A 7,510-nucleotide genomic window follows, 5' to 3' on the forward strand; every position below is an offset into this window, starting at 1 on the left:
AAGACGAGAACCAGACAGAGAGCGAGACCAAGGACTTGCCTTTCCATTGGCGCTTGGCATGTTTTCTTGCTCATGATGTACATCAAGCACCCTGTCCGTTAGTATCTTTTCCTGGTTATTCTCCTCTGAAAGAATCATCTGCTAAAACCAAAAAAAATTGAATCAGAGTAAAGAAATAAGTAAAGACAGCCAAACTCCACCTGGAAAACTCAACTCTAAACTGAAAACACAACATAAAAAGAAAATACATGGTGATGCTATCCATCCCGAATACCACCAGGTGATTAGAGTCAGAATTTGTCTTCTACTGGACAAAGAGGTACTTAAGAGATCCTGCAACTCTGAGCCACAAGTCTAGTTTACTAGTCATTAAAATAACCCTGGTGGGCGGGTCCTCAATCAGAAAGATAAATAACATCTGATGCCCACCACTACAGCCTTCATTCTTTTTTAAAATGAAAGGATTCAAATGACAAACCGTTCACGGAAATTACACAAAGACTGATCAAACTTACCTCTTTATGTGTGGCACCTAATTCTTCTTCTAACAAACTACACCTTTCGAGTGCTACTCGTAATCACGCTCTCAACTCAAATAAAAGGGGCCGAGTCACTGTGTGTCGATGTGTGTATATACGTTAGTACACTTCTTAGTGTATACTCACCCTAATACATGGATACTGCCACAGAATACCTTGAATGTCTCTCATTGATCTTAACGTCAAGAGAATCTGCTTGTTAACAGCTTTAAATTCTAAGTTTGAGAGAACAAAATGTTCTCCTAAATTAATTATTACCCAGTTTTTAACTGCAAATTGATATACAGAATATAATAAATCTTGAGACATTCATGCCAACTAATACTTTTTAACTGGGGGCTTCCCAGGTGGCTCAGTGGTAAAGAATCCGCCTGCCAATGCAAGAGGGCAGGTTCGATCCCTGGGTCAGGAAGATTCCCTGGAGTAGAAGATGGCCACCCATTCCAGTATTTATGACTGGGAAGCCCCATGAAGAGAGGAGCATGGTGGGCTACAGTCCACAGGGTTGCAAAGATTCGGACACGACTGAGCATGTATGCAGGCAACGCTTTTTAACCATATAAAACTCTGAATTCTTACAGAAAAAAAATGTATATACAAGAATTCAAGACGCTCAAAAGTCAACTAGTTACATAAATATGTGCATCATCCGCCTAACAAGGCAGCAAGTGTACAAATCCAGGACGGCCGGATGGCTGGTACCTTCTCGTCCAGGGCCCTGTGGTGTTCAAAGAGCAATTTCAGCGCCCTGAGCACCTCCACCTCACTCCTCATGCCGGCTGGGGACTGCGCCTGCCGCTTGCCTGCTGTCATCCCGACGGGTGGAATATATCGCGAAACCAGGCACTCCAGGTGCTCCAGCAGCAGCTGCAGGGCAGGGCCAAAGGAACACCTTCAACCTCATGCTCGAATTCCGGGCCGATAACTCCTCTCAGCCTCACGCTATAGCCGGAAACACGCTAAGGCACGTCTGAATCCTGCCAGTTCAGTCGAAAGTTAGAGTGGACTTCCCCAGGGGTCCAGTAATTAAGACTCCACACTTCTTCAAGGATCATGGGTTTTAACCCCTGGTTGGGGAACTAAGATCCCACACAAAGTGTAGCGTGGACAAAAATGTAAGTTAAGAGAACTCCCCCCTCATATGTACTAAAATTACATTAGCTCTCATCAGAAATTTGAAGCAAGGTATGAGAACCCAGAACTGATCCATCCTGGTCTGTTCAGTGGGAAGATGTGGAAAATGACTTGAAAATCAGACAAAGTTTAAAGACAGCACATGGAGGCCAGCGGTGACCCCCGCGGGGCAAATGTCAACACGTGAGAATCCCCCTACTGACCCTGGTGTTGTTTCTTTCAGCTTTCAGCTGAGCGATTTCCTCTTTGGTTTTACAAAGCTGCTCCCTGTAGGTGTATCCTTCGGGAGTTGGAAATTCCTAGAAAACAGTTAAATGAGAAACTAAATGCAAACATAAATTAAAAAGAGAGCGAGACTGTGAAGACTGACCCTGTCAAGTCTCTCCAGGCTCCACACAAAGGATCTCCGTGCCCCTCCAGAGAAGAGGGGTCCACTGACCCCAAGACCACACAGACCACCACAACTCAGACCGGCCTTCAGCCTCCACCTCGACCTGGCAGGCACGCGGCAGGAGAGAACCTGGAATCCAAGCCTGCCTTCTCAAGACCCAGGGACATTTGAGAAACTTTCCAAAACGTAAACCTAACAACAAAGTGGATAAAGAGATTCTTAAACGACACACAGACCTGGAGCCACTGGGGAAAGTGAAGAAAAAAAGGAAGGTCTACAAGGCCACGAGGCTTTGGAGTGTTCCTCTGGGAAAAAGGCGGATGGCACCTCAAAGCCATCTGTTAGCCTGACTCCACAGAAGCCACCCAGTCATTCAATCAACTGGTTAAAATGTTAAATTTATGTTATATGTACTTTACCACAATTTGCGTGCATGTGGGGCCGTCCACGTGGTGAACTTGCTCAAACTGAACCACAAGGAGTCTTTCGTTCTTCTATTTTTCTTTGCAGAAATTAAAACAATCCTGGGCTACGTATCCACTACTACATACTGAGTGTTCAGCACCCAGAACAGTGTCCAGCACTTGTAAGAGGCATGCAGTAGACATGTGTAGCTACGAGGGTGTATGCCATACACGTAAGCAGTAGGTACCTGTCATTAAAATACTGGACACACTGGTCTGTGCTTTGTAACATGGGAGACATTAATGGGCTTAGCCGTTCTGCTTCAAGGACTGACTCTCTAGCTCGATCCTCATGCCCCAGAGATTCCTCCAGCCCGTATATCCTTTCTTTGCAAGAAGGGAGACATTAAGGGCCTTACCCTTTCTGCTTCAAGGACTGACTCTATAGCTCAGTCCATGTGCCCCAGTGACTTCTCCAGCCAGTGTTTCCCTTCTTGTGGGGCCCCCGCCCATCCTCCATGCAGCAACTGCACAACCTCTTACAAGGTAAACCTGCTGGGGTCGATCCTGCCCACTAAGGCCAGAATGCCCTGGCCGGCAGGGCCCACAACCATGCTAACAAAATGAAACACAACCCCAGTGCTTTGCCGGGTGAGGGCCAATCTGACGGGCCCAGCCCCCGGCTGCTCTCACCTCAGGCCGCTCTGCTTCCAGGACGTGGGCCGAGGCCAAGTCCTTCCTAGTCTTCGCCTTTGCCTTGGGGTTGCAGCGCTGGAATAACGCCCAAAGGCGGGCCCTTCTGCGACCCATCCTCGTGGATAGGGGCAGCCCCCCACTCGGGGGCAACCGCTGTTTCACGGTAGGATACCTCGGCTACCGAGCTATCACCACCAATCTCACACTACGACCACCACTCTCAGACACACTGCTCTCACACACCACTCTCACACACACCGTTCTCACACTATGACCACTGCTCTCACACTATGACCACCAAATGGCATGAAGGCTCCGCCTCCAGCACATCTCCCAGGAGCCCAGAACTGGAACCCACTCGGTCACAAGGGGCTCCGTGGCAACAGGGGGGCTGGGCTCAGGTCCACTGTCAAGGGTGCAGAGAGGGGGGAGGGGCTGCCCAAAAGACAACAATTGAGTGCGGAGTGCAGGAGAAGGCAGGCTGTGCCCACAGCTCAGGCCCCCTGTCAAACATGACCCTGCAAGGTACTGGGTCACAGTCGAACCAACCAGTATAAACTCCTTCAGAAACCACCACCCCTGGGAATGAGCACGTCTTCTAAGTGGGCTTCTGCCCCCTCTACCCTCCAAACAAGCCTCCAGTGAGGCTACTGAAAGGGCAGCCCTGAACTCAAGGGCGTCCCCAGAACCCACTCAGCTGAGGAGGACTCACCACGCTAGCTGCCCCTCACTCTCACCCTGAGCTCAGTCCTCCCTGTCGGGCTCCCTCACTCGAGCTCAGCAAGGGCTTGACCAACCTCACTCCAGGCACTTAAAATGAACCCACAGTGGGTACAGGGGTTCATTCAACCTGCTGTGAACTCGCCCTCTTTACTTCGACCCTCGGCTGCCAGACGACTCTGCCCCGTGGGGACTGCATGGTGGAGGTTCAGGGGTGTCCCTGCCTCGAGCCGCGACAGCCAGTGCCTCCTAGACCCCGCCTGAGTCTCCCACCCCTCTCTTGGCTCCACTCCCACCCTCGCGGTTCTCCACTCACCAGGGCACAGGCCACTTGCTCCTGGCTCAGCCCGGACCTCTGCTGTCATTTGAGGACCTCGGTCCCCAGGGTGCTTGGGGTCCTATATCCACCCATCTCACCAATTACACACTCTGGGAGAGACAGCGTACAGTTTGGGGTCCCGCCCGCAGTTCACCCTGAACATGTTCTCTTTTTTTAGCTTTATCTACTGGAGTTCTCTGAGATGTGTTCGTAAAACATCAACTGTTGCTTTCAAAAAGACTGTAAGGTCACTGTGCTCAACTTGACGAATAAAATCTTCATTTTCCACCTTAAAGTGAAACTGGAGGGAAGACTAAAAGCAGTCATTTTTTCAAACTGAAAAAGAAAACCCACATGTGACCATGTCACAGAATACAGGTCACGTAACCCCTCCCTCCTCAGCCGTGGCCTCCACCACCAGCAGCCCGGCAATGCAAGGCCTGCCCTGGGCCGCCAGGGGCAAGGGCAGAGGGGAGACCGGCTCCTCTGTCTCCAGGCCGCGTGGGCCGCCTGCTCCACCTCCTTCCCAAGTTCACGTGGCACTGAAACAGCCCAGGCAAGCTGGGGACTCTGACCAGAAACACAACCATGGATACCAAACAAGGACCCCTGGTTCTTGTTTTCCCTGGTATCAAATTAACTTGATCAAGACAATTACTGTGACTGTTACATGTGGCTTCAGATGACAGAAGACCCCCCCAGGGTGTCTCCACTTCCAGTGACAGACGCAAGCATCTTGTAGGTCAGCCTACCAAGAGCTAGAAAAGCTAAATAAGGTTTAAAAGAGGTCCTTAGGCAGCCACAATCCAAGATTTCAAACAAAAGCGAAGCTCAGTGAGGGAGCTGGAGACTGAGAGGGCTGCTCGTTCCCTCGGGGCATCTGAGCAAAGCTGACTCTGTGAAGAAAAGGAAGGGAAAAAGTCAAGCAGAGGGGGCTGGCTAACACAGCTCTGGAGGGTTCCTTGGGCTGTGGAGACAAAAAGTCAAGCGCAGGCCTGACGAGTCAGTCCGGATGTCAGAAAACGTACCCAACACTCTGCCCAAACCGGCTGAGCGCTGACTATCAGTCACCTCGTGGTGCTCAGGAGAGACGGTGGGCTTCAGGACCTGCCGAGAACGCGGGGCCCTGGGAGGCACCCCAGGCTTCCAGACACTGGAGACGCTGGAAAGCTCCTCCCTGGGGTCGGGGGAGAAGGTGGGTGAAGGCTGCTGAGACTGAGCTTAAAAGGACCCTCAAGCCTCAAGTCCCTCAGGCCCTGAGTGAACAGACAGCTCTGTCCCCACTGGAGGTCTGCGTCAGAGGAAACTCTGGAGAAGGCAGCATCACTCAGAACCTCTAGGGTTTTCCAAACATAATGTCCAACATGCAACCAAACAAGCAAAAGAGGGTGTAACAACAAACAGGACCAAGAGAAAAAGAACTGAACCAGATCCAGAGGTATGAGATATATATCAGCGTATCAGAGGTATGCTAGAGGTATCAGATGCAAATGTCACCTGATCAAAAATATACTTGACAAAAGGAAAAATTTCTGAGAATCAAAACCAATCTAGAACTTTACAATAACAGTGACTGAATTTAAGAACTCAGTCTCTGGGCTTAACATCAGATTGGACGTAGCCGAAGAGACGATCAGTGAACTGAAGGACGGATCGGTTACAATATATATATAAGAGGGAAAAAGGGATAGAATGTATTGAAGGAATCTGTTGTTAAACTATGTTGTTAAAAACTATAAATGGGGACCCTCATGGTGGAGAAAAGACAGAAAGGGGAATAAGAAATGCCTCCAGGGGTTGAAACTAAAGAGCCTCTTAGTGAAAGTGAAAGGGGAGAGTGAAAAAGCTGGCATAAAACTCAACATTCAAAAAATGAAGATCATAGCATCCAGCCCCATCACTTCATGGCAAATAAATGGGGAAACAGTGGAAACAGTGACACACTTTATTTTCTTGGGCTCCAAAATTCCTGCAGATGGTGAAATTAAAAGATGCTTGCTCCTCAGAAGGAAACCTATGACAAATCTAGACAGCATATTAAAAAGCAGAGACATTACTCTGCCAACAAAGGTTCATTTAGTCAAAGCTATGGTTTTTCCAGTAGTCATGTATGGATGTGAGAGTTGGCCCATGAAGAAGGCTGAATGCCAAAGAATCAATGCTTCTGAACTGGGGAGTTGGAGAAGACTCTTGAGAGCCCCATGGACTACTAGGAGATCCAATCAGTCAGTCAATCCTAATGCAAATCAGTCCTGAATATTCACTGGAAAGACTGATGCTGAAGCTCCAATACTTTGGCCACCTGATGCAAAGAGCTGACTCATTGGAAAAGAACCTGATGATGGGGAAGACTGAAGGCAGGAGGAGAAGGGGACGACAGAGGATGAGCTGGTTGGATGGCATCACCGACTCGATGGACATGAGCTTGAGCAAGCTCCAGGAGCTGGTGATGGACAGGGAAGCCTGGCGTGCTGCAGCCCATGGGGTTGCAACGGGTCAGACACGGAGCGACTGAACTGACTGACAGGGACAGTGGTAAGAGTTGGTTCAAGAATCAGACCATTGAGTCAAAAATGAAAACCACACATTGGTTTCAGCAGCTCTGTGGGTGCCTAAGGCAAGAAGCAAATGTTCAAGCACTCAGAGGAAAAAGGGTGTGGCTTTAAACGGCACAACAACACTGAGAGCTGACTTTCCAAGAACAAGGAAGTCAGAAGATAATGGACTGGCATCTGTAAAATGCTGAAAAACAAATAACCACCAACCTGGAATTCTACATCCAACAAAAACTCTCTTCGAAAGTGAAAGCAAAATAGAGACTTTGAGGGCAAATGGAAATGAGACAACTCATCACCCACACACATGAACTAAAAAAAAATATTAAGGCAGTGCTTTGGGAAAAAGAAAAGTAGTCTCTGATGGAAATATAAAAAACAAGTAAAGACCAACAATGAGGTAACTGTGAGGGTAAATACTAACTCTACAAAACAATGATGTTAATGCCAAAAATATATCTAACCGTTTAAAGTGTGACAGTGACAAGGAGGAAACAGTCGTGTCAGGGAGGAGTAAGAGTACTAAGTTAGACTTGAATGTAAAACACACACTGTGTCTGCAAATGTACACCCAACAACCTGACAGAGGAGCACAGAACTAGAGAAACACTTCATACTTCTAAAAGAAGGCAAGAGCAAAGAACACAGACTAGGTGGGACAAACAGAAATCACACAGCAACATGGTGTCTACACACTGAAATATCAACATTATAAACAGAGCCAATACTCAAACTGATTCCAGTGAAAACTA

General features: G+C 48.4%; 1 long non-coding RNA gene across 1 annotated transcript; it reads right to left on the minus strand.

Moving 5' to 3' along the window:
• Positions 1-61: 61 nt before the first annotated feature.
• Positions 62-5,388, minus strand: LOC147350715 (uncharacterized). The gene is made up of 2 exons (XR_015149040.1): positions 1,877-5,388; positions 62-1,406 (listed from the first exon to the last, which is right to left on the minus strand). It is a non-coding gene; the product is annotated as an uncharacterized LOC147350715 (long non-coding RNA).
• Positions 5,389-7,510: the final 2,122 nt, after the last annotated feature.

Source organism: Bos grunniens, chromosome 20, assembly GCF_055505025.1.
Source record: "Bos grunniens cultivar Pamir isolate PY7600 chromosome 20, Bosgru_T2T1.0, whole genome shotgun sequence".
NCBI classification, from domain to species: domain Eukaryota; kingdom Metazoa; phylum Chordata; class Mammalia; order Artiodactyla; family Bovidae; genus Bos; species Bos grunniens.